Source organism: Amborella trichopoda, chromosome 2 (assembly GCF_054954075.1).
Source record: "Amborella trichopoda isolate Santa Cruz 75 chromosome 2, AtrichopodaSantaCruz75HAP2 v2.0, whole genome shotgun sequence".
Lineage (NCBI taxonomy): Eukaryota > Viridiplantae > Streptophyta > Magnoliopsida > Amborellales > Amborellaceae > Amborella > Amborella trichopoda.
In genome coordinates, this window is record NC_142337.1 from 54006341 (window position 1) to 54034009 (window position 27669).

At 32.0% G+C, this 27669-nt stretch overlaps 2 long non-coding RNA genes across 2 annotated transcripts; both read left to right on the forward strand.

The window, feature by feature from the left end:
• The first annotated feature begins 224 nt into the window (after positions 1-224).
• LOC148783352 (uncharacterized) lies at positions 225-21201 on the forward strand. The gene is made up of 2 exons (XR_016049612.1): positions 225-357; positions 20548-21201. It is a non-coding gene; the product is annotated as an uncharacterized LOC148783352 (long non-coding RNA).
• On the forward strand, positions 17336-18213 carry LOC110006992 (uncharacterized). Its single transcript, XR_002280421.2, has 2 exons — positions 17336-17763; positions 17887-18213. It is a non-coding gene; the product is annotated as an uncharacterized LOC110006992 (long non-coding RNA).
• Positions 21202-27669: the final 6468 nt, after the last annotated feature.

Sequence of the window (27669 nt, forward strand, 5' to 3'; positions counted from 1 at the left end):
CTTAATAAAAGAAGGGCACGCACCCATTCTCTCCCTGATCCTATGTTCAAGGGGCACGCCCCCATCCTCTCTCTCTCTTCTTTGACTCAATAAAAAAAAGGGGAGGCACGTTTCTCTATCCAATTAGTTCTCATCTATCCCAATTTTGTTCAAAGACATAAGGTTTAAGAAAAACAGAGAAGGGATATTTTTTTTGTCTCAAGTAGTTTGGGGGAATTAATCCCAAAGATCTTGCGAGTGCACAAGGGTTCTATTGAAGAACATGAACGAAATTAGCTTTCCTGGTTGAGATTGAACGAAGACCGTCGATCCCGTATCATTGGATGGTGGTGACTCGGTGTGATAAGCCCGGTTGAGGTAATCTCCGATATTCTTCTTTTGTTTCTTGCATATTTAATTGTATAGTCTTTATATTTTCAAGTACAAGATTTGTGGTAATTTTCTTTGATTAAAGAAAATTGGCTTAATGACATCAAAGTCTTTAAGGTCTTGGATTTGTAAAGTTTTATTTTCTTTGAAGCAAGAATTATTGTAATAAGGCTACTTGTATGTGATCTTTGTCAAAAGAAAAAGAAAAGAAAAGGGGTGGAAAAAACTAAAAATAAAAAATAAAATCTTGGCAAAATCACATTGTTCTTTCTTTCATTCCGAATGTTTGCTGGTGTGTTACAAAAAGTGCTAATGTGATTTATGAGCTTGAAGTAATGGTGCAAGCATGTGATTGAATACTAGGAATACTTCAAATCAAAATAAAATAATGCCCAACCCCTTTGAGAAAAGGTAAATCTGGGTCTCAAATCTCATTAAAAACTATATTGTTAGAGTCTAAAAATCTTCAAATCTATCATCTCAATCTTAATCTCATTAAAAACTATATTTTCAAAGTCTAAAAACCTTCAAATCTATCACCTCAATCTTGATTATTATTGATATGAAAAAAAATGACCGATGGATGAAGTTTTAAGGAGGGGCTTTACTTTTTCATGAAGTGTAGGCCTCATAGAGACGCATCCTTATAAAAATGAGGCTTCAGCTTGATTGTTTGTAGCGTAAACATTTTTCAAATTCAATTTCTTCCCCAGAACTGCCCAAAATATTACAATAAAAAATAAACAAGCAACACAAATAGCAATAGATACGTATTGCCTTCCTTAAGAGGAAGCATGGATCATGCACATTTTGTTAGAAAGAGATGTCTTTTAATGGTCCGTAGTGATTTCATTTTCAGGGGCGCTTTAGCAGTTAGAAATTTGATTGTTAGAACTCGAACCTTCAAACATTGTAGCAATTCCTAGTTTGGGAACTAGGAACTCTACATAAATTCAGAATTGGAAACTCACTATTTTCATTTTCGAGAATTCCGAAGTTCTATCATCCCCCTAGGAATGCCAAAATTCCCGATGATGATGAGAATATCAGGATTCTCATTTTTTCTCGCCTATTTTATCATTTTGACAAATTTCTTGAATCCCCTTAATTTCGGGCAGTTTGATAATTTTCTTGAATCCCCATATTTTCGATTACCAAATTACTCAAATATTCTGCTTTGGATTTCAATAATAGAATCTTCCAATTCTAGTTTCATCTTTTAGTTTCTCGAACCTTCATAAGGTGTTTTAGAATTGGTAGTTGGAATCAGAATTGATAATATCCAATTTTGAAATCCGGAAACCAAAAATTAGGGTACTTGGTAATGGAAAATATTGTGTTGAATTAACCAGCTCGAAATTTTAGAGATTTTAAAAAATTGTGTTTGGTTAAGTTGAAGTTTTGTAAACCAGGGAATCTATAAATTAGCCAACCCTTCATTCAAGTTCTCGTTAATGAGTTGGTAATGTTCATTAAATGAATGAGATTTTGAAATCATAGCTTGTCCATAGTAGGTCCAACAAAATTGACGATACAGGTCACACAAAAAGGAAGAGCTTTTTGGATAAAAGGAGAGTATGTTTGAGTATTTCAATTTTATTTAATTTTTATGGATTGGGTTGAGCTAAAATTTTAGAGTCTATGGTTTTCACCCTTATGTATTTGTAAAAAAAAAAGAAAAAGAAAAAACGTAGAATGATCAAAATACCCTTATGGATGGTTGAGGGCCTGTCTGAACATACATTTTAATTTTATTTTTTGTGAATATTGGATCAAGCTAAAATTTTAGGCATCTATGTTTCACACCCTCACAAAACGACTAAAGCACACCCAAAACTCTATATTATAGCACACCGAAAACAAAATTGCCAGATCTTGATCGAACATTCTTGAGCATATATGAGTATTTCAATTTTATTTTTTTATCACACACCTATTGAAAACGGTAAACGAATATCTGGTAGAAAATAAAATAGACAAAATACCCCTAAAATCTTCAGGTATAGTCTGGTCTTTTTAATTTGTTTGAAATATTTTTTAGATCTTTTTCTACATATGCACTCCAGGGCGCAGATCCCTCCGAATTTCATCTTGATGAGATTTTGAAAAATAAAAACAAAAATAAATGAGGAAACATCCCACATTTTCAAGATAGCAAAATGATCCATAAAAGGGAAATCAACATTTTTCTTTTTTTTTGAGAAATTTAGTCTTCTAGGCAAGACGTAGAAAATGTCGTTTTCATTTGAGAAATTTGAAAACTCTTTAGTTGTATTTTCAGTTGCCAAACTAAAAAGGGTGAGATTTGAATAAGGTGCCCACTTTATAAAGTACAAGTAAGCAACACCTTTAAATTTTACGAGAAGATGTAGTAATGGTGTCAAAAACTTTATGATGACTTGAAAATTCATACTTAATCCTAATTATTGAAATTTATATTTTAAAAAATAGTGCAGATCAAGCAGATCTATAAACACTTGAAAATCATAAAAATAGGCGGTCTAGATAACTTATATTGTTGCAAGATGCACTATTTTTAGAACTTAAAATTCTTTTTTTTTCTTAATATATCCATACATATCAAAGTCGAGATGATCAATTGAAGGTGTACGACAGTCTAGATAACTTATCTTGTTGCAATATACACTATTTTTAGGACTTAAAATTCTTTTTTTTTTCTTAATGTATCCATACATATCAAAGTCAAGATGATCAATTGAAGGTGTACGGCATTGAATTAGGCATGCGCCTTCAGTTTAGAGACCCTCTAATTTTTAGAGGGCGAGATCTAAGTGTAATAAAATTCAAATTTCAATATATATATATATATATATATATATATATATATATTAGAATAATCATCTAGTGATTTTTAGGTGATTCCCAAAGTGTCTAATCGGAAAAATCCTCATAAGTAAGTATTATAACTGAGGGAGTAAATATATGCTTTGGCAGGAGTAGAGTATAGGTTCCCCATATAATAAAATGGATATCGCTTTTATATAAGCACCTGTTTTCTATGTGGCCAAACCCACATATATGAAAATGCGGGTTTCTAAATAAATCTATTTTTGAGATGGACTTTAAGCCTTAATTTTTAAGGACATGTAATCTCTAACATGGAGATCATGAATAAAAATAAATAAATAAAGTTTAAAATAATAAATAAGATTTCTAGTAAGAAAACATTTGGATCGTTAGTTTGCATTGTTTTTAGATGGAACACCTACTTGCATCCATCTTTAAGATGGGTGCTTTACACTTTCTGGATCGCATATGTAGAAATGCAGTCCAACCCGGATGAAACAATTTTCCTTTATATAATGCTAGAGAGTAAATTTTGTCATCCTACCATATGATGGAAATAATAACATACCTATGATTTAGATTGAATCCGGGTAAATCTAACAGCCAAAATGTTGGCTCCGTTTAATTTTTATTTTTATTTTTTTTATAAATCTATTGCACCTGAGAGTTTGGGGGCATGCGCCATTGAGCTAGGCACACAAGGAAACCAAAAAATAAATAATATGGAAAACATCAACGAGGGTGGGGGTATTTATATTTATTTTTCTTACATATTATTAACCTAGGGAACATATACCAAAATCATTCGGTTGATCAAATTTATGAATATAAAATAAAATAAAAAAGTGCCCATGTTTCACACTATTATAAGAACTGTCAAGATTGAGTATGAGCCCTTAGGCCACTGTTACTATTTCAAGAATATAAGGCCTTAGGCCACTCGTATTATTTCATTAGCTAGTGGGCTAAAAAAATACTTTTCCACAATGACACATGCTCTAGTCCGATTTGGACGCATAATTCTTTAAGTTTTTAATAAGAGTAATGATCCTATGAGACCCTCTTATACCTATGTATGTAGAAAAATCAAGTCCCACACCATTAAATTTGACACAGATCTCTAAAAAAATCAAGTCCCACACCCATGTGATATTCTTTTAGATATATGTGTTAAATTTAATGATGATCATTTGGAGTCCTGCACACATAGGGGTGAGAGGGTGTATGAGGGTCTCATAGAATCAATACTCTTTAATAATAACATTGTTTTTATATAGAACCGAGGTTCTAAACAATCAAATTAGAGTATACTTTAAAATTTTCACTAGAAGATGTTGTTTTGATGCTTAAATATCCTCAAATCGATCATCTCGACATCAAGATGCATGGATTTGAAAAAAATATAGATTTCACTTGTAATGCATTTTTGGATGGTCAATTTTAAGTTTTTCAAGTTTTCATAAATCTGCTCGATCTACACTTTTTTAAAGCTTTAAATTTTATAATTAGATATAAGAATATATTTTAAAATTATCACAAATATTTTTTGTATTGAAACCACATTTTTTGATATTATTTGAAGGTGCGTTCTACTTTGATTGTTTAAAGCCTCATCTTCATACAAACCGCACCCTTATTTTATTTCACAACTATGAAGTGATTGATGTCTCGTGATCGGTTATCATGGGGAGGCTATATTTTGCAACTATGCTTGTTCCCCAAACACCAACAAAACGCCGCTTAGCGGATTGTTTATTTCCACAAAAAAAGGATTTTTTCTTTTTTATTTTTTATTTAGCAGTAAGTGTATTTTCATTGAGATAATGATAAAAGTACAAGCTCGAAAGCAAACGAAAAAGAAGTATGGGGAGAGGAGACGAACATGAAAATAAGAATTAAAAAAACTCCTTTTTAAATCTAAAACAATCACGTCTATGATTGAGGTCTAGGCTCAAGGCACAAGGTTTGGGTTTTTGCACTAATTAATAACATTAGCAGAGTCCCCTTCAAATGTCACAAACACAAAAAGAGTACTTTTATGATATGAATTGCTTATGATAATGCTTTATCAGTGCCCATTGTGGAAAGCATGATAAAGGGTTGAGAACGGGCTGGGGCTGGGCTTGGGCCTAGGCTGACCCTACCTTGGTCTTGCCCATCCCTAGTTATCTTAGGGCCAAGCCAAGCTAGAAAAAAATTTAAAAAGTAAAAGAAAAAGTACAAAAAAATAAGGACAGGGCAGGGCTGGGCTGCACCGAGCCACGGCCTTGTCGTAGGCCTTCGAGCCCTGCCCTCGGGTTACATTTTGTGGATCAGACCCTAGTTTTTTAGAGCTGAGCCTATCAAACTAGGCGGGCCACCTAGCCCATTACCACCCGAGTTAGATTTTTGTTGTTATGACTATTAGCATGTGCAAACAAGGCCTTAGCTGAGAATCTTGGATTTCATTTGCAATGCTCAAGAAATGCGTGGAAATCAAATTTTAAGTCCTTTTAGGAATGTCACATATATGTTCTAAATGATTTGTATGGTCGGCTTGGGGAAATTACCAAAAATTAATACAATGCAAGTCAAAAGACGTACCACTAGTAATATTTGGCTCCTTAGGAACTCCTAGAACCTCAAATATTAGGATCTCATCTAAAATCATGTACATAATTGCTTAGATGTAAAATAACTGAAATCTAAGACAAAAAAGATGCGAGAATTAAACCAAATAGAGACACACTACAATAACATATGATTCACGTAGTTCACCTCAAATAGCCAATGTCTATGGTCTTCGAAAGTAGAATTCCGCCATGTCATTGAATGTTACAGTTTTAGCTTATAAGAGACATTTCTTTCCAAAAATTCACAAAACCTTTGCCGATCTTCCCTTCTAGATCGGCAATATGAACGCCTTTGAAGGAATTCTGAAAAAAATATTAGTTAGAAAATAGTTATTTAAGGGTTTGTTTCGATGTAACTAGTAATCAATGATAATTCACAGTCTTGATAAAATTAATATTGGTTGATGAATTATCTGTTTGTTTGGTATTGCCCATCATAAAGTTATATGATAGAAATTTATAGACGATTTTATGTATAAAATTATCTTATTTTAAAGCTATTTTCACTCTATTTAAAGTAATCTATTATAAATCGTTGGAAATCAACTAAAATGTTAGTGTTAATCAAATAAAATTATATATAATACAAGCTACGTACCAACAACTAATAAAAAAGTTATCTGGATGGAGTATACTAATTTTAGATGGGAAAGGTTTATATAGGGCCTAGTCTCTAAACAATCAAATTAGAGCTTACCTCAAAACTTTTACTAGAAGAGGTTATTTTGATGCCCAAATATCATCAGATTGATCATCACAACATCAAGATGCATGGACACGAGAAAAAAATGGATTTCAAATTTTGGAAATAGTGCAATTTGTTACGCATTTTTGGATCGTCAATTTTCAAGATTTTCAAGCTTTTATAAATCTACTTGGTTTACACTATTTTTTAAGCTTTAAATTTTATAACTAAAGATAAAAAAATAATCTAAGACTATCACAAAACTTTCCAATATTGAAACCATATTTCTTGACACTATTTGAAGGTGGGCTCTAGTTTGCTTGTTTTGATCCATTTTAGATAAAATTAATTGTCATCCAAACACTCCCTCCTATTATTCGATAAACACAAGCCATTTTATGTAGCTAAACAGTCCTTTAAGAACTAAAGTTATCTTATTTAATCGCTCAAGGGATTTGTAGCATTCTAAGGGTTAGACATTCCCCTGGATAATAAAATCCTCGTATAAAGCCACGCTCTAACCCCGTTTTTTTTTCTTAAACTAGATGATTGTAACTCTTTTTTTTTTTCTATTTCTTAAAATGGTGTGGTTTGTATAGGGCTGATGCTCTAAACAATCAAAATAGGGTGCACCTTTAAATAATGCCGAAAAATTTATTTAAAAAATAGTGTAGATCAAGCAGATCTATGAACACTTGAAAATTTTAAAAATTGATGGTCCAGATAATACATTACAAACTGCACTATTTTCAATACTTGAAAACTTTTTTTTCTCCATACAGCTTGATGTTGAGATGATTGAAGTGAGGGTTTTTCAATATCGAAACAACATTTTTTAATAAAATTTTGAGGTGCATCCTAATTTGATTATTTAAAATCACGCACTTATATAAACTTTTTCCTTCTTAAAATAAATGGCCTATATTATAGCTTGTTTTTTCTTTAAAAGTTTATTTTCTATTTAACTTCATCCTAAAACTAAAAGAATATGCATGCAATTATGAGCTGAAAAAAATGGAATTGTCTACAAATAAATTATTTACTTTTTATACAAGGAGGTTACAATCATTGTTGTTGCTTAGATTTCAAAATGGGTGGTTATGAGAGTGCCATTTATTAGATACAAAATTTTTTAAAAAAAATTCTCAGACTTTGTAACTCACCCCAAGCCATCTAATGAGTAGGTATAGTTGTGACCTGCTTGTACAAAAGGTAAATGGTATCTTTGTAGAAAATCCCGAAAAAAAATTGCCCTAAGGACTAAAATAGGGGAAGGCAGATTTCGGTCCTGTCCACTGTCGGTCAACCAAATCAATATAAACAACTTACGAGACTATTGCGGATAAGTAGGGCCATTGGCATTACCGGAAAAAAGATCAGTTGCTTCTTAGGCATCCTTTATTATTATAATTAACAGAAAAAAAAAAAAACCCCTAGGCAAATGCTACCTTAATTTTTCCAAGGGTGAAGTTTGTATAAGGTTGACGCTTCAAACAATCAAACTAAGGCACGCCTCGAAATGTTGTCGAAAGACATTGTCTTAGTGTCACATGTCTATGTGATAAGTCTAAAAATCTATTTTCATTTTTAATTATACAATTTAAAGCTTAAAAAATAGTGTAGATCTAACAAATCTACAAACACTTAAAATTTTTAAAAATAGACGGTTCATATAGTACATTACAAGATGCAATATCTCTAGGACTTCAAATCCTCTTTTTTTTAACATCTATATATCTCGAGGTCCAAATGATCAATTCGAAGATTTTTTTACGACATAACAACATTTTCTAGTGAGTTTTGAGGTGCGCCTTACTTCTATAGGATAAGGTTGACACCTTATATAAAATTTTAAATTTTTCCTTTACCTAATTTTTAAGAGAAAAATGCCATAAAATAACCATACTATTCACAAAAAAATGAAAATAATCGATCTAATACCAACATTATCTTCCAAAATTTCTGCCCATTTTTTAGGTCCATGAACGTTCAGTCATTTTAAGGGAACCCAAGAGCTTAAAGTATTAATGAATGTCTGAATAGTGCTTTAAAACTCACTAATCCAGCTTGAGAATCGTGAATTCAGAAAACAAGTTCAATGAAGGTCCGATCCTCCTAAAACTCCCTATCCTACTTATTTTTGGAAATTCAGAAAATTATTTAAATTTTTCTACAACTACATTCATACCTATTTCCCCACGCTTTATTTTTTTTGTTTTGCGAGAGGCCATAGGGTAAAGTAGGGAGTATTATGGTTCCATTAGAACGATGATATATGTATGGTATTTTGGGAAAAAAAAACAAAGTATGTGAAAGTGGGTGTGATAGTATTTTTAGAAAAAATTGAGTATTTTTTAATGGAAAAATTATACAAGGTTGCAACTTTAAAAATGTAGAATTAAAAATGCAGCTCAAAAATCTATCGGTAAAGGTTGTTTTAATGTTGAAAAGTCCTCTGATTGACCGTCTCGATATCGAGATGTATAAATATGAAAAGAAAAAAAAAATTGAGTCTCAAAAATAGTACATCTTGCAACATATTATCTAGACCGTTACATTTTAATATGTTCATATGTGTATAGATCTACTCAATTTTAACCATTTTTTTATTTTAAAAATTATAATTAGATATAAAAATAGATTTTCAGATAATCCTAATAATGTTTTACACCATAATTACATGTTATGATAAAATTTGGAAGTGCACCTTAATCATACTGTTTAAGGTTGCAACCTTATACAAACCACACCATTTGTCATAATTGCCCTATTTTTCCTTCCTCTTACGCTCTTCTTACTTTTTCTTAGGCTCACCCTCCCATAGATCCACCCACTTAAACCCTACGTTTTCCTTTTGAAATTTTAGCCTAAACCTCGAATCTTCTCTCTTGAAGGGCACGTTTGTTTTTTTGAAAGATATTTTTTGGAACGTTAAATGTTTTGTTCTGTAAGGTTTAAATAAGTTCTGGGTATTGTGTTTGATAACCTGTTAGAATGTTAGAAAAATTCTAAGTATTGTGTTTGATAATATATACATATTAACCATATAAATATAAATATATAACATAATATAATATATAATATGATATATTTTATTAATGTATATTTGTACCATGTACAACATATAATATAATATTTATTATAATATAATATAAGATATTTATATATTATGCATACAATATTTATATTATTATTTATTTAATATAATAAAGATATTATTTGTAATATAATAATATAAATTATATTAATAAAATAAATATATATATAAATATATAATCTAATATTATATTATATTATAAATTATAATATTATGTTACAGTAATATTATATTATACTACATCATATTAATAAGGGCAAGCTTTCTATGCTTCCCCTACAGCATAGAAGTTCTATCCTCCCCTTAGCCAACCGTCCATTCTGAATGGAGGGTTAAGATTGCCCCAATTACAATATCACGTATTTATACTATTTTATTTTTAATTTTGTTTCTATAAACTATTTTGACACCAAAATTTGGACGTCTATTCCTATATTAAACTTGCACTAGTGAAAAATAAAATAAAAAAAATTCAATAAAAAAATGACCAAAATACTCCTGAAATTTTAAAAGGGTATTTTGGTCATTATATTTTATCGAAAAATTATTTTTAATATTTTTTATAGGTGCATCCCAATGAGAAGATGACACGTACCAAATTTCATATTCATACAATTTGTATAAAAAAAACTAAAAATAAAATACTTTGAGACGTCGGATCTAAGATTAAACAGTGAGTAGCTTTCTTGATCAAAATCGGACGACTGGATGGTAGGAAGAGGATAGAACTTCAGGGGAAACATACAAACATTTCCCTATTAATAACACTAATGTTATGTATTTATATTATACATTGTGAATAGTGATCAACAAAAAAATTATGAAAGATTAAGTTTATACCCCTCTTTAAGAACTTAATCTTTCACTTTTTAACAAAAGAATATGAACTTTTGTTGAAAGATTAGTTTTTGAAATCTTTATGGAAAGTACAAAACAAACACGGAACTCTTTCAAAATCTGAAAAAATATTTTTATAAAAACAAATACGCTCTACTTTTATTTTTATTTTTAATTACTTTTTCTTAGGCCCACTCTCCCCTAAATCCACCCACTTAAACGCTACTTTTATTTTTATTTTTAATATTTTTTATCACTCTGAGTCTCTGACAATGGAACATAAACCTATGACGTGGACGATCCGTCCTACTAATTCAGATTTTAAAACACTAATCTATGCATCATAGCTCGTCTTCCGCACGAAAGGCTCTAGAACGGCGCCTGAACCTCGAGCTTGTCTTTATTTTTTCTTCTTTTTTTTTGGGAAAATTGTTTCATGCTTTACTGCATTTCTATGTATACAGTTTAAAAAGTGTAAAATATCCATCTTAAATATAGATACAAGTAGGTGTTCCATCTAAAAACAATAAAAATTAATGGCCTAAATGTTTTCTTACTAGAATTATTATTTATAGGTTTTTAAATTTATTTATTTTCATATTCATAGTGTCTTTAAAAATCAAGTCTTAAAATTCATCTCAAAAATAGATTTATTAAGAGGGTCCGTATTTTTACATATGCAGGCTTGGCCGCATAGAAATCAGATCTTTTTTTTTTCTTTTTGAAAATTCAGCCTGAAACCTTCTCTCTAGATGAGGTTACATTGAAACTTTTCTGACCCTCTCTACCTTTTAGAGAGAGAAATCGAGATAGTATTTATGAAAATGGAAAGGCGGGAAGGGTGGGGGATTAAGATATTTGAATCCGGTACTTTCTCCCGCCACAAAAAGTCGGATAGGGGATTAAGATATTTGAATCCGGTACTTTCTCCCGCCACAAAAAGTCGGATATCTTCTTGCATAAGAGACGAAAGTGTTTCTACGGCTGTCTTCCACAAACTTGTTCAAATCATGCGAACAAAACCAAACTCCATTACAGTCCAAAAAAAAAATCAAATCATTAATAAAAAATAAAAAAATTACAGTTTATATAGAACCGAGTTTCTAAACAATCAAAATAAAATAATATTTCAAATAGCATAAAAAAGTAGTTTCAATACTAAAAAATCTTTGTGATAGCTTTTTATCCCTTATTATAAAATTTAAAGCTTCCAAAATAGAATAGATATATGAAAAATTGAAAATCATGAAAATTGATGGTCCAACAATACATAACATAATGCACTATTTTCAAAACTTGAAATCCATTTTTTTCTCATCTCTATGCATCTTGACATAGAGATGATCAATTTGAAGATATTTGAATTTGAAAACAGCCTCTTCTAATAAAATTTTTGTGGTGCGCTCAAATTGCCTTGATTCTACATAAATTTTTTCCGAAAAAAAAAAATCGGACATCTTCTTCTTGCAAAAGAGTCGACGCTGTTTCTATGGCTTTTGTCTTCCACAAACTTGTTGAAAACATGTAAAAAAAATTCAAAGTCCAAAATCATTAATAAATAGGTGTCACTCGATACCTGAGGGATAACATAGTTTCACCCACGTGGACCACTGACCTGTCCAAAACCGACAAAAACCATCTTGAAATTCCGCCCGCCAAAAACCCATTTTAATCAAACTTCCATTGCTGCACTGAAACTCTAGAACCCAAAACGAAACCCTAAAATCAACGGCCACGATTCAATCGCAGGCAGCTGATTGCCCTTCCAGTTTTTTATGAACGGTGATTGCCCTTCCAGTTTTCCACCCCTAATCATTGAAACCAAGGGCGCAGATTCAACTACAAGCATGCACATTAGTATTTTCCAAAATTATGATTAAATATGATTTCAATGGTGTTGTCATGTTAGATGCCCGAAAAATCGGGCGGTTCAAATTCTAATAACTCGGTTAGATCTGATTTTGGTGCAACTGGTTTCGATGAATTGGCCAAGTATTTTAAAAAATACATATATAAAATCTTAAATAACAAGATATTTTGTTTGTAATATAATTTTTAATGGTTTTCATCATTTTGATAAACATTCGAAATTGTTTTGGTAATTAATATTTATTTTTGTAATTTCTCATTTTTTTTTGAAAATATAAAAAATATTCCTAGACACAAATTAATTTAAAAATCTATTTTTTCATTAATTTTCAATTTCATTTAAATGTGTTCGCTTAATCATGTTTTAAATATATTTTATTAGATTTGTTTTGTTTTTTTTTTTTTTTAACAATTTTTTAACCGCTAGAGATTTATCCAATTAAGCTGGTTGAACTGACCGATTTACCAATCATATCATTTAAACTGCTTGTGGCCCCATGTTCGGTTAACTATTCTGATTCAATTTTTTCAACACAAGTTAGATGTCCTCATATATGCACTTGCCCAAGTAATAATTAAGGATGGCAACGAGCTAGGGACGAATCAGGTTTAGGCCGGGCCATGGCCTTAGTACCCATAGGGTATGCTTGGATCCGGCAAAGCCCTAATCAGGCCAAGGGAGGACAAACCAAATTAAACTAAAAAAAAAAAATTACTACAAAAAGGCTTGTGTCAGGTAGCCGTAAAATTTTTATTAGTCCACCTAATATTGTTGTTGGTCATTTCATATCAATGTTTTGGGTGGCAGAACCAAAAGAAGAAAGTCGATAATCAAAAGGATAGTTTCTATGTGGCCAGCCCGTATATTGTAGATATATAGGATTGGCAATAAATATATTTTTAAATATAATTTGATTTTAATATTTAGAGAATATATAATCTTTAACATGGAGATCATGAATATGATTTTTTTTTTAGAAAACTATAAATAATAATTATATTAAAAAAATATTTAGACCGTTAACCACACTTATTTTTAGATAGACCACCTATTTGCATCCATTTTTTAAGATGGATGCTTTATATCTCTCGACCTCATAATATAGAAATGCGGTCCAGCCCATAGTTAGAGTGTCAATGATTTAATCATGACTTTTTTAAAAAATCGGTGCGTTTTTTAAAAGCGATTTAATTTGCGACTTTTTTCAAGAAGAAGTTTAAAACTTGACTTTTAGAAATTTGAAAAAAATGTTTCAAAACAATTTTCTATTAATATACTCAGATTTTTTTTTGGAAAGTTCAATATCTTTTTCTTGTTTTATGAAATTTCTATTTCTATCCTCCCAAAACTTTCTCTTGTTGGATATGGTGCGTATTTTTTCATGTCGTTATGGGTAGATCATAGTTAACAAGTATGGGGTAGACTATTTCGTTTTAGAAAGATGAAAATTGAATTCACCTACCCAAATACTTATCTTGATGAATAGAATTCACGGTTTAAAAAACAAATCGGTGCCCCAGATCGGGCACATCTCAAAAACCCATTCGGATCGGGAATCGATTAGGTCAAGCCTTAAAAAAAATCCGAAAAAATTATTAAAATTCATTATAAATGTTGTCTTTTAAGAATCCAATAATAAATGGGGGTACTCCATTAAAAATTTTCGTTTTTTTGCATGAATATGCAAATATTGATAGGTTATTTTCCTGCATAAACTACTGTTTATCATTTAATTTATATCACACAAAAGGATAAGTATAGAATTATCATGGATTAAATACATCATCATACATAAAGTACAATAAAGCATACAATTCAACAACAAATTTACAATAATATAGTCATCCATAATGTCACTACACGTACATTTGGCACAAAAAATATTTACAATGATATAGTCATTCACAATTCTACAAATAATATTTACAATGATATAGTGGGCACAAACCCAACTCAATTAAAATGATCATAAATAGTCGTACATCTCAATTACAAAAATGCAAGATAATATAATAAAAAATACAAGCTCTAAACATGCCTATAACTCAATTATCAATAATATATATACAATTTATGTATCAACATACATTTTTTTGTATTAAAAATTTAATAATAAAATTGAAAAATACGAGATAATATAATTATCATACATGCCACGATTTTTTTACAATGATATTCTTACAGTTAATACCAAGAATATACATACATGCCACAAATAATATTTACAATGATATAGTCATTCAAGATAATATAATGATAAAATATTTATCAATCATATACATACATTTTATGCATTAAAATTAAAAAATACAGTTTTGCATTAAAAATTTAACAACATGTATTTTTTTGCATCTATAATCTATTAACATGCAATTTTTTGCACTAAAAATTTAACAATAAAAATTAAAAATACAATTTAATTCTTCATGATAATCAAAACCTTATCACAATTTTCACAATTTTTTAGAAAATCAAGATTTTTCAAAACCAGTGGTCATCAAAAAAAAAATTCAAAAAAACTCAACACAACTCCTCTTCATCCGAAATCGAGCAATAAAAATTGCTTAATCCGACAAATTACACCTAAAATTAATTGAATAATAGTATTACCTTAAAAAACCCTCTAAAATAATTCATAATAGTACTTTAATTCGTATCATATTTGTAGTTTGATGGGGAAAAAAAAAACCCTAATTGTTCTTCACAAAACCGTGACTCAAAATAAAAAATTCACTACAAATCCACCAAAATCGACACAAAAGGTGTACAATTTCTAATGAATAACACAATCACGACTAATTTCTCTCTTATTTCATACGAAATAATGATCTATTTCATGTGTAATTCAAAGAATGGTGGAAAAAAAAATGCAGAAAAAACCTGGCATCAATCATTTGAACTCGAAAATCCACCTCAAATCAAACAAATTAGATCTAATTGAATGTATTTTATGATAAATAACACTATAAGGAATCAAAACCCTATAATATTAACAAATTATTTGCAAAAACTTGAATGCAATCGATTGAATGGTGGAAAACCGAACTTCTTACCTGTTTTTCTGCAACTGTGGCTTCAAATCCAAATATGAGTTGTAATGGACCAAAATACTCGCAAGGTATTATTAATTTCTTCTAAATAACACTCATAAGATTAATAACCCTTAGATTTTACAAAAAATGATATTCTATTTTGCTTGAAATCAGGGAAATGGTGGAAACCTAACAAAACCCATTCTTGTTCACAAATCCGCCGATTTGTGATCGAAATTGAAGATTTCAACTCCAATTTATCGAATGATAAGGCTGAAAAGCTAAATAAAAAAGCTGAAATATTCGATTCACATGCTGAAAAAGCACAACAATTATAAAAAAAATACCAAAATTTGTTGATTCCCATGGTAAAACATTGTTCACCCGTGTTTGAATAGTGACTCGGGCGATATACTATTGGGAATTGCCTGGTTCTCTCTAGACACAGGCAATTCCCCATGTTTCGCTGGAACCAGCACGGGTGTGCCGATTCTCGAGTCGAACCAGACGAGTCCAATTCAACTCATTGACTTTTTAAACAATGAATATAATAGATGACCATCTTGTGATTTAGAGATATATCACATTGAATATTTGAAATTTATATTTATAGGGAGGTCATTTTTATATTGAGTGATATATATATATATATATATATATATATATATAGCCTATAGGCGAAAATGAATAGTGATTTCACCTATATTCATTACCGTCCAAATTTCATTGCACGGTCACGATTGTCCGGTAGTATTTTATTTTTTATTTTTTATTTTACAAATCGAAATGACTTGAAATTTAGATGGTATGTACATCGTATTGATGCACATCTAATAAAAATATAAAAAAATTTATCTGTAAAAAATAAATTGATCAAAATACCCCCAAAACTTATCGGGGGTATTTTGGTCAATTTATTTTATATAATATTTTTTGAAGATTCTCCTATTTTTGATGAATACACACTCTAAATTTCAGATCATTTTGATTTGTAGAAAAAAAATAAAAAATAAAACACCACCGGACAATCGTGACCATGCGATATACTTTGGATGACGATGGGGGTAGGCAAAATCATTGTTCATTTTCGTCTATAAGCATTGCGTAGTGTTTTCCTATATATATTATTATTGTTATTATTTAGAGTTTCAAATTTTCTAATATTTTAAGAGTAATGATCCTATGAGACCTTCCCACACCCATGTGTGTAGAACCCCAAATGATCACCATTAAATTTGGCACAGATCTCTAGAAAAATCTAGTCCCACACCCATGTGATAACTTTTTTTTAGATATCTGTGCCAAATTTAATAGTTATCATTTGTAGTCCTACTTATGTGATAACGTTTTTTTGATATCTGTGTCAAATATAACGGTGATCATTGGGGGTCATACACATGAGTGTGGGGAAGGGGGGACTCATATTTTAAATATGGGAAAAGTTTATATAAAGGCGGCTCTAAACAATCAAATTTGAGCCTACCTCAAAAATCTCATTAGAAGAGGTTGTTTTGATGCCCAGAGATCTTCAAATTGATCATCTCGACATCAATATGTAATGATATGAGAAAAAAATGGATTTCAAGTTTTAAAAATAATAAATTTTATAATACATTTTTGGAACGTCAAATTTCAAGATTTTAAAGTGTTTATAGATATGTCAATCTACACTGTTTTTGAAACTTTAAACTTATAAATAAATATGAAAATATATTTTAAGGCTATCATAAACATTTCCAATATTGAAACCACATTGCTTCACTATTTGAAGGTAAGTTCGAATTTGATTGATTAGAAGCTAGGCTCTATGCAAACCACACCCTTTAAATATATCCTATTTTTTTAGCCTAGTCGGATATAATCACTATCTTTTTAGCTTAAAGTATTTTTGTCAATCCATATTTTTTGTCCGATTCTTTTATCGGACTTTTTTACACTAAAAAGTAAAAACGATTAGTTTCCGATTTATTGCCCGCATGAAACAATTTTCCTAATTTAAACCCAAGTGGCCCGATGTTCTCCCGATGTTTACAGTAAAACGGAAATGGGTCGCATAGACTCTAGAATGTTTTATGATCCTCCAAAACCCTAGTTCATTCTCAGTTAACGATTTCAGTCTTCTCATAAAATCTCTCTCTCAAACCCTAGGGAAATCTTTGGTCCTTCTTAAAATTTCTCTCTCCTTATGGGACAAGAAATCAAGCCTTAGCGCCCATTTATTTATTCACTTACTACCACTCGGGAGATATCTCAGTCCTTTGAGAGAGAGGAGGGGTTCATTCTAGAGAGAGAGGGAGAAAAGAGATGGGGAGAGAGTGCCCTTGGGGCTGGCTCCCTGTGTTGTTCCGGTGGCCGGAATTCGGCTTATGGTGGCCCGAATTTAGCTTTTGGTGGCCGGAATTCAGCTTCTCTATAGTTGATGAGATCGTATGGACATTGGCATGGGTTTGTGAGTCAGTAGCACTGGTCTCTATGCTATGTTTCTTCTTTGTTTTCTGTGGATGTAGCGTCTGAAACCGTGGCGGAGTATGAGCTAATACTGAAGAAGAGGTTTTTGCCCTTTTGACTCGTTTCAGCTTAATCGCTTGCAGAAGCGGTTTTATCAGCAGTCTGGTCAATATAGGTGGGGAGAAGCGGTTTTTGGCGTTGTTTTGATCGCTGAAATTGGGTGGTTTTGATGAAATACCGCTTTTTAGGTGGTTTCGTGAAGCGGTTTTGGGTAGCGAGGTGGATTCTGGCCCGGGTTAGGCGGTTTTGTGGTAAAACCATTCTTGCCCTCTCTTTCTCTCTCATCTTTTCTCTCCCTTGTATCTTCTCTCTTCTCTCAATTTCACTGTGCGTGTTGGACACCTGGCGGAATTCGGTGTACATATTCATTATCAAAGATTCTGGGAATTTGAATTTGTGGTGGTTTTTTTTTCTATATTATTTGTGCGGTATTTGGCAATTTGAAAAAAAAAAAAAAAGTAGGGAATTTTTGCTTTTAATGTGGAGTATTCCTCAGCCATAACATATGACTAATTTTTTTGAAAATAAAAGTGGTCAAATTAATTGGTTATTTTTTAGAATGGGGTGGAAGTTTAGATTTTCATTCTCACTAACACGTTTAAAAAACGTTTATTATTTTAAAAAACGGATAAAGTTTGTATTCTCCTCAGTGATCTACTTAAAAAAACGCTAATTATTTTTTAAAATGGATAACGCTGTATTCCCCAATAATCTACTTAAAAAAAAAAGTTAGTAAAAATAACATGCTTTTGAAATTTAGTGGTTTTCTTGGTACTCAAAATTATAGTATTTGGCTATTTTCTGTGATAATAATATGGATTTATTCCTCTCTTGTGACGTGAGATATATGTGAGTGATTATTTTAAAATAATAAAGGCTTTAAATTAGGGGATTTATTATTAAAAAAAAAAGTGTGTTAATTATTTGAGCGTTAGTAGATTTTTATAAGGAAACGGAGAGGGGACCGGGTGTTGCCCTTTTAAATTAGGTTGGGACGGTAACCTGCGTCCTTTTGCGGCTTATGTCATAAATAACCATCTCCAAAAACTTGTATGTATTGATTAATAAACTCAAATTTAAGGTTATTCTGGCCTTTAGTTATAATTTATCAAACAATAATATGAAAAATAGATATAGAAAAAGGAGGTCACAATTATTTACAACCATCCGATGTGCAATATGATAGTTTGGGTGTGTCATAAAGTTTAAAAAAATTTGTTTTGAATTTTGAGCATTGTCAATGACATATTATTGGAACATTAATATTTTTTTTTATTATTGAGAGTGTGAGTGCTAAAATTTAGTCCTAGAGTTAGGGGATAGCCATCACAAACTTATTGAGGGTTTACTCTTTGTAATATTTGATAATTTATTAAATTGGTTTTTTTGAAACATTTCACATCTTATGTATATCTTTTATCTATTTTTACGCAAAATGGGTTTTGTGTAAAAAATCTAGGTAAAAAGGGTAATTAGTTTGACTTTTAGGTATATTTCGATCTATTTCCTTTGATCATGGCTTATGATGCCAACTACCTAATGTAGCATCCGAGTATAAAAGTTGAAAGTAAAATCTAAAGAAATAATTGGGGCCCTCATATTGATGAAAACAGGAAGGCCAGACCTGGCTTAGCCCGGCTGAGTTTTTTATCTTGGGCCTAGGCCCATGCTGGGCCCTGGGTTAGGCCAAACTTAGACCGATTGCACCATGGAGACCCAACGTAACCTGCAAATTAATCGGGCTGGGATTGCGCCTGGGTCTATAACCTAAATAATTTTTTGAACCCTGCCAGTAAATTAATAACCCAAGATTAGGCCTTGGCCTACCTTAAAGTTTGATTGGCGCACTAGTGTTCTTAAGTTTTGGGTCTGTGTGGGAATATGAGAAAATATTAGATCACCAAAAAAAACCAAAAAAAAGTAAAGGAAGGAAAAAAAATATAAAAAGGGTGTTTTAAGTGGAACCGGGCTGGGATCTAAACATCTTGGAACCAGTTCGGTCTCTACTGATTTCTATTTGAATTTTATAACACTAATTAAAACACGCACTCCTTTTCCACGTGCTCAACAACTTCACAATAATCCGTATCTAAACATATGATCGTTTGGAACTATTTCATGTCTAAATATTATATGTTACTGGGAAAAGAGTTCGGGTTTAATTGGTTAGCGTTTGACAATTGGTAATGTCATGTCATGGGCTCAATTCCTACCAAAGATAGGGGCCCTTTCCCCTACTGATTCACCCAAATAAAATAGCATCTTTCAAATAAAATAGGTCCTCTCCCCACTCACTCACCCAAATAAAATAGCATCTGTCAAATAAAAATAAAATAGTATCTTTCAAATAAAATAGGCCCTCTCCCCATTGACTCCCCCAAATAAAATAGTATCTCTCAAATAAAATAGCATCTGTCACTTGGAACTGGCTCCTTCATCGATGTAAAAGTAGAAAAAATAAGATTTTTATCTTCTAGCAAAATGATTGGTAAACCTTATGGCCTAGTTTTGTTCCAAACCAACATGTGATGGAATTGCTTCTTGCTTTTGGTCACGTAGGACCAGCTTCATTCTCAAACCCCCCTCCTTTTTAGTGAATTTCATTTCTTGGAATGTAAGGGGTTTGGGTAACCCCCCGTAGGAAAAGGGATATTTTCATTTGGTTTTTAAATTCAAACTTGTGATTTTGGTCCTACAATAGATGAAATTCCCTAGCCTTGATGTTTCAGGGGTGAGGAAGATTTGGGGTTCTGGTGCAGTTGCTTTTGTTGGTATTGATGATTGTGGTGATTCAGGTGGCCTGTGGGTCCTCTGGGATCCTCACGATTATTCAGAATTTTGACACCATTATCAAGGATAATTTCTTGGTGGTTGGTTTTAGTGGTCTGAAAGTGGGGCTTTGTGAATGTGTATAGACCCTCTATTTTGGCTCTGAAAGAAGGTTGTCTCTCTGAATTAAGCTTTGACATTCATGCTTTTGCTTATCCTGTGGTAAGCCATATGCCCTAGTTTTGCTCCTAACCAACATGTGATGGATATGCGATGTTGTAATTGTACCAATTTTGACAATGCATAGAGGCATGTGTAGCCTAGCAGAAATCTATCATCGAACCAACTAAGAAAGAAAGTATTAGTTAGTGCAGGAACTTTATTCACTGCGATAGAGGACCAGTTCATTCAAGATATCTATTATTCCATGAAGGTGATAGAGGACCAGTTCATTCAAGATATCTATTATTCCATGAAGGTGTTTGGGGATGCTCTGACTCTTTTGGAGCCTTAAATCATTGATGGATTCAATATAATGATTGTTGAAAATCTTAATATGAATTTAGAGTTATTGAATTCTTAATGACACTTCAGTTGAAATTTGAAAGGGTTAGGAATGCCATGTTGTACAAAGCCAATCTTTCCACTCTCACTCAGGTTCTTTTTGAGTTGACTGTTGAAGAGACTAAAATATAACTCTCCTAATACTGTTTCAATGGGAGAAGCAACATTTGTTGCAACTTAAAAGAATATTAATAAGATGTGGGATCATAATGATAAGAATGTTTATCACCAAGGTTTTAAGAAATAGACCATGGACCCAAATCGTGCATTCGGATTTTCAATCCGATTTCTTGAACCGTTCATTAAAATATTAAAAATAGAAATACATGGTGGAGCTGTTTCTGACTAGTTCTTTGATAGAATCGATCGAGTTGGTTTTGTCAACGAACCAACCGGTTCTGTCAAGGAAATGACCAATTGCTGATATTTAATGAGAACAGTTCACCCCTGACAATTCCCGATCCGAATTGGCTAGTGTTGATCTAAACCGGCATTTGTTTAAACGTTGGTTCTTTCAATTTGCAGAATTGTCACAATTTGAAGAGTGACATAGCCCAATCCCCTATCTTAAGAGCAAACATGCACTGTCCTACAATCATGAAACCTCCCAAGAGGATAGCTTCTGAGTCTTGGGCCAGGTTATTTTCTTTTTGGCTAAGTCCTTAACAAGGTCTAATGACATGTGCACGAAGTTGGTCGTTCACAAGAGTTCCCCTTCCCTTGAGAAAATTAGGGAATGAACATGGATAGATTTATAAATTTCATCAAACACCCCTTTTTCACCTTCTACTTTCCAATAATTGCACTCAACTTTTATGTCTTGGATTAAATTAAGCTAACTGTTCATTGTATTCCCATGATTTCACATTGAAATCTTTCTAATGTTTTCTTAAACCATTACACTCCCCCCCCCCCCCCCCCCTCCCCAAATTTCAATCTTCTCAAATCCCAAAATTGAAGCCTATGTAAAAATCTATCCACTTGACCTAATTATGATAGTATCTAACTTTTTAAAATTGAAAAGTTCTGGCCTATGTAACACGTCTTATTCAAATTAGATTGGATATTATTCCTTGGAAGCTGCACTTTGACATATTAGGGTTTGATGACCATATAAACTTGAAAAACCTATTGAAAGAATGAGTGGGGGTCTCTCATATGGTTGTCCAGGATTGAAGCTCTCCAAATATTGGAGGGTTTAGATAGCTTCTAAACCCTCCTTCAGGCAATTTTCTAAGGGATTTTTGGAAGGTAGGGACATTATAGAAAAGGAGTTGAATACCCTATTCTAAAAAGTTTTGGCTATTATTTAAGAAGGGGGGTTCCCTCTCTCACCTTTGTATTTGCTTTTCCAAATTAAAAATAGGTGGAAGTCACACACACACATTATAGAGATTAACTATTTGCAACTATTCCAACTTAGGGCCATGTGTTTTTGTTTAAGGGTATCTTGAAATTAAATTAGAAGATATGGGTAAAATATTAAATTATACATCCCGTCTAGGTATTTATTTTGATAAATTTCCCTTGTTATTTATTGAAAAATAATTTGATAGGGCTGTAGCTAAGAAAAATCGGGCAGTCAGAATTCTAACTGCCTGGTTAATCGGAACTGGCCATTCGTTAGTTCCGGTTTCGATCGGCTTTAGTGAACCGGCAGGGTATTTTAAAAAATTCCAAAAAAATTATATAACATCCCAATAAATAAGGGAATTTATGTGTAATGTATTTTTTAATGTTTTTCATCATTTTAGCAATGATTGTAAATTGTTTTGGCCATTAATACTTATTTTTACATTTTCCCATCTTTTTTGAAAAATTTCGAAAATACTCCTGGGTACAAATCTATTCTTTAAAATCCATTATTTCCATTGATTTTCAACTTTATTTGGATGTGCTTTGTTTAATCATGCTTTAAATATACTTTGCATATTTATTAAAAAAACTGTATTTGTTTTATTTTTTTAATATTTTTTTCCTATATTGGCTACAGGTCTTAGATCCACAAGATCTGTATCATTTTTTAAGTTTTGAATTTTGTTGTTGGTGATGGAAATTGATTTTAGAGCCATCATGGAGATTTCTATTGCTGAAAGTGCTTTCCGGATGAGGATTTGAGGTGAGGGCTTATTTTGTTTTTATAAAGCCTAAACTTTATAGAAACTTCATCCCTTTTCTTTTTTTTTGGGTGTAGATGGCTTCACACAAATTTTGACAAGTTTTTGGATCCTCAAAACTAGTGACTCAATTATTAGTTTGATGTTTCATTTTCTCCATTGAAGGGAATAACATTGCATAAACCTATTATTTACATCATTAGGGACCGAACGATATAAAAAAAAGAAAAAGCAGGCACCAAACTAAATAATGGGTGATAATTTGCTCTCAAGCAAAAACTGAATTGAATTCTTGCTTAACTAGAACCTACTACCCATTTGCTCCTTGGATAAAAGCCATGTTAACAATGCTTTTAGGATTCCAAATTTGGAGATGAAACCTAATGCACACTAAAAGAAAAGTTCAAATTGCATACTAAATTTATCTTTAAAAAGTAACTTTTCAAGATTGAATATGGACCGTCCAATATTCGAATAGCATGATCCATGTGCTGAAGAACTCGATATACAATTTTTATGAAAATAATCATCAAGCGATTCTTATATTGCTCTTTTGCGTCAATGAGTGGTTGTATCGAAACAAAAACTATATATATTCCCTCCTTTCTAAGAGAATTTTCTCTTAATTTTGCAACTTTAAGAATGTTAAACCCAAAGCACCATTATAACCTCTCATATATTTGAAACTCGTATGCTCGTTTGGCTTCACCCATAAAAAAGTGCTAAAAATTTCAGGTGGAGTACAAAGGGGTTGCAAGGATATCTCTCCATGGAATGACAATACTTTACAATATCAAATTACATCTTGAATGCATTACAATGATCACATCAAATATATAGTTTTAAGACATTTGCCGCCGATATTCTATTGAACCTTAAAACAAATAGTTCGTTATTCAGTTTTATAAGCCCTAGAGCAAGCAAACATTAATTTATATCTTGTTAATGTAGGTATAATATACTTAAGAAATGATATGATCATCATTGTCAAAGGTTTTTTCCAATTAATTAGGGTTGGCCATTTACTGTAAGTTCAGAATTCATGATAAGTTTTTGCAAAGTTTTACGTTGTGCCTACCTAACAGAACTCCTTTATCTTGGTATAGGTCGGGTTAAGAGAAATTTTAAAATCGTCATCCTTCTTAGACCAACATAAGAAATGATGTACAATGCCTTAATACATAATGTTGTTTCCTTGCCAATGTTGTCGCGTCAAGATGTGTGGACTTAACTTCAAAATTTGAATTTTTTTTTTTTTTTTTGGGATAATTCAGTGGGGAAGACAGGCCCCTACCCGGATTTTTCTAGTAGATTAAGAGTTAGTTTTTTGAAGGTACTAGTAAGGTATTGTTTTCTCAGAAAGGTAGTAGTGAGGTAGTGTTAGTAGTGGGAATGGAAAACACAATGTGGTGACTAGAATGTGGGGTGCTACTACCCCGACCCTAGCCCTTTTCCCAAAAAGTGGTAAGTCGGTGGGGATTTGGGCCCCTACTCTTTGGTGATAATGGAGTTAGAGACCTCATAATTGAGCTTAGCAATATTGTCGCCAAGGCCCATGCCATTCTCAAAAAACGAAAAAAAAAAAAAGAAAAAAAAAATTTGAACGTTAACTTCAAAATTTCAATGTTTAAAGCTCAAAGAAATACTTACCCAAAAAAACGCTTAAAAGAGATCTCTTCCTATCTATTCCATTGGTGTGAAAGGTCCTTATAGAATTTACACATCTAAAATCGAACAAGTTTTCATCTATGCATTCACAAGTTCTATAAGCACACTCAAACAAGTGTATAGAACATGCATCTCTATGTTGTTCGTGGCTCGAAGATCTCTACGGAAATGAAAGTTTCTAATCCGTTGCCTATTTTTACATATTATGAGCATAAAGTTTGAATATGTAACGGAAGAAGTCGTGGAAAAGTATACAATGAGAGCACTTATCTTTTGTATAAGATGGTTACAATTGATCATGACCATTGGGTGTAAAATTGGGTGGCTACATTTATTTCATTGACCAAACTCAAAGTTCAAAAGAAATTTTCTGACTTAATGTTTTAAAAAACGGATCGGTAGAGCAGATTGTCTAACCCCAATCCCCAGTCGGATTCGCAGGATCAATGATCCATATCGTTTTCGTATCGCCTGTACCAATGATCTAGACCAAAACTTTAAAAATAAATTAGATAAATAAAAAATAAAATACATGTTTATGGAGTGGAGATTTAGGGGGGATCAAGTATAACATTAGATAATCTTAAAGAAAAAAAAAAAAAAATGGGGATCTTAGGGGAAAATTGGGTCGGGACCCATATAATCCCAAAACCAATTCAGTCCCGCATCCGTATGGGCGATTTAGATCAGAAATCGCAAGGTTTTAAAACACTGGTTATAAGTAATTGACATCCTTATATAATAGGCAAATAGTTTGATTGTGTACAATCTGAGAAGTCATAGTCCAATTATGGAAATAAATATATGCCAAAAATAACGGGATCAGGCGTGCAACTAGTAAAACATGATGAGCACATTATTATTGCGCTTAAACATACAAACTTTTTTAAGAATAACACATTTCAAAATAGTAATTGCATGACATGAATAGCTTCTTATAAATCAAGACCAAAGAAACATTGAAAAGTTAGTATGGTAATAAGCCAATATAAAGTTTTCACTATATGATGGAAAGGAATCATGATGACAAATAAAGTAACAGGAAAAAGAATGCATCGCATGAACAAATAGCACTCTCTAATTTAACAGATCAAATATACAGCTTTCATATAGAACTAAATATGGTCGATTGATATAGAATCTAAAATGATCAAACATATATTTTAAGTTTAGAGAAAGACCATCCGAGATAGTTCTCATATATAGTTAACATTGTGATAAAAGCTCTACCCCCTCCAAGTAACTATTTGGGAGACGCAATAAAACAAAGCTGCCCCTCTTTTAAGATCACAATTTCGAGGCCATTTAATTTTTTTATCAATTTTACTCTTTATCTCTTTCTAAATTCTCAAATATCTCTTTAGTAAAAATCACTTACCCCCTTTCGAAATTCCTTTTTCTTTCCACTCTCTGACTCTTTTCTCTCTCTAGTACATACTAAAGGATTTCCTTAAAAGGAAAGGTTTTTATACTTCTCCTATTGTATAGAAAATCTATGCTTTCTCCTTCATCCAACCGTCCAATTTAGATCAAATGAGCTACAGACCGTTTGATCTAGATCTGATGCCTCAGAGTAATTTATTTTTAGTTTTTTATACAAATTATATGAATATAAAATTTGATACGTGTCATCATCTCAATAGGGCACACCTAAAAAATACTAATAATAAATTTTGATAAAATATAATGACCAAAACTTCCTTTGAAAATTTTAGAGATATTTTAGTCATTTTATTTTATTGATAATATTTGTCTCATATTTTTTACCGGTGCGAGTTCAAAAGAGGAGTGGACACCCAAAATAGTTTGTAAAAAAAAAATTAAAAAAAAAATAGTTTAGAGGCATGATATTGTGATTAGGGCCATTTCAGCCGTCCATTTAGAATGGATAGTTGGATAGGGAAAAGTATACAAGTTTTATGCAGTAGTAGAAGCATAGAAAGCATGCCATTCTCTAAAATTTCCTCTCTTTGATATACAGGGGTGGGCCTTTATACAAAGTCTCATTTCTTCTTCTTTTTATCGCTCTCTCGGATTCCAGTCAACATTATAATCTTTAAACCTCTAAAAGCTCTCTATATGTTGTGGCTAAAGATCCACAACTCGAAAACCATTGACCAAGAGCCTTCCCAGATATATATTCGATCTAAAACGCTGTATTCACCTAGCCAAAAGACCCCATTCCTAACCCAAATTGCATGAGAGACCATACTATACACTATGGTGCACCATAGCCCCATACTGCATATACCATGAACCTCTAAAAGCTCTCTATATGTAGACACCCTACTCTGGTTAAAGAGATTCTCTAACATCCACAACCCGAAAACCATTGACCAAGAACCTTCCCATATATATACCGGACGTAAAACCATGAATTCACCTAGCCAAAATACCCCATTCCTAACCCAAATTGTATGAGAGACCATACTAGTGTAATAAACCATAGTGAACCATAGCCCTATACTACATACGCCATAAACCTCTAAAAGCTCCCTATAGGTAGACACCCTACTCCGGCTAAAGAGATTCTCTAACATCCACAACTCAAAAACCACTGACCAAGAGCCTTCCCAGATATATACCAGACCTAAAACCTTGTATTCACCTAGCCAAAATACCCCATTCCTAACCCAAATTGCATCAAAGACCATATTAGTGTAACAAACCATGGCGTACCATAGCCCCATATGGCATACACCATAGGAACATCCTAAAAATCCCAAATAGTTT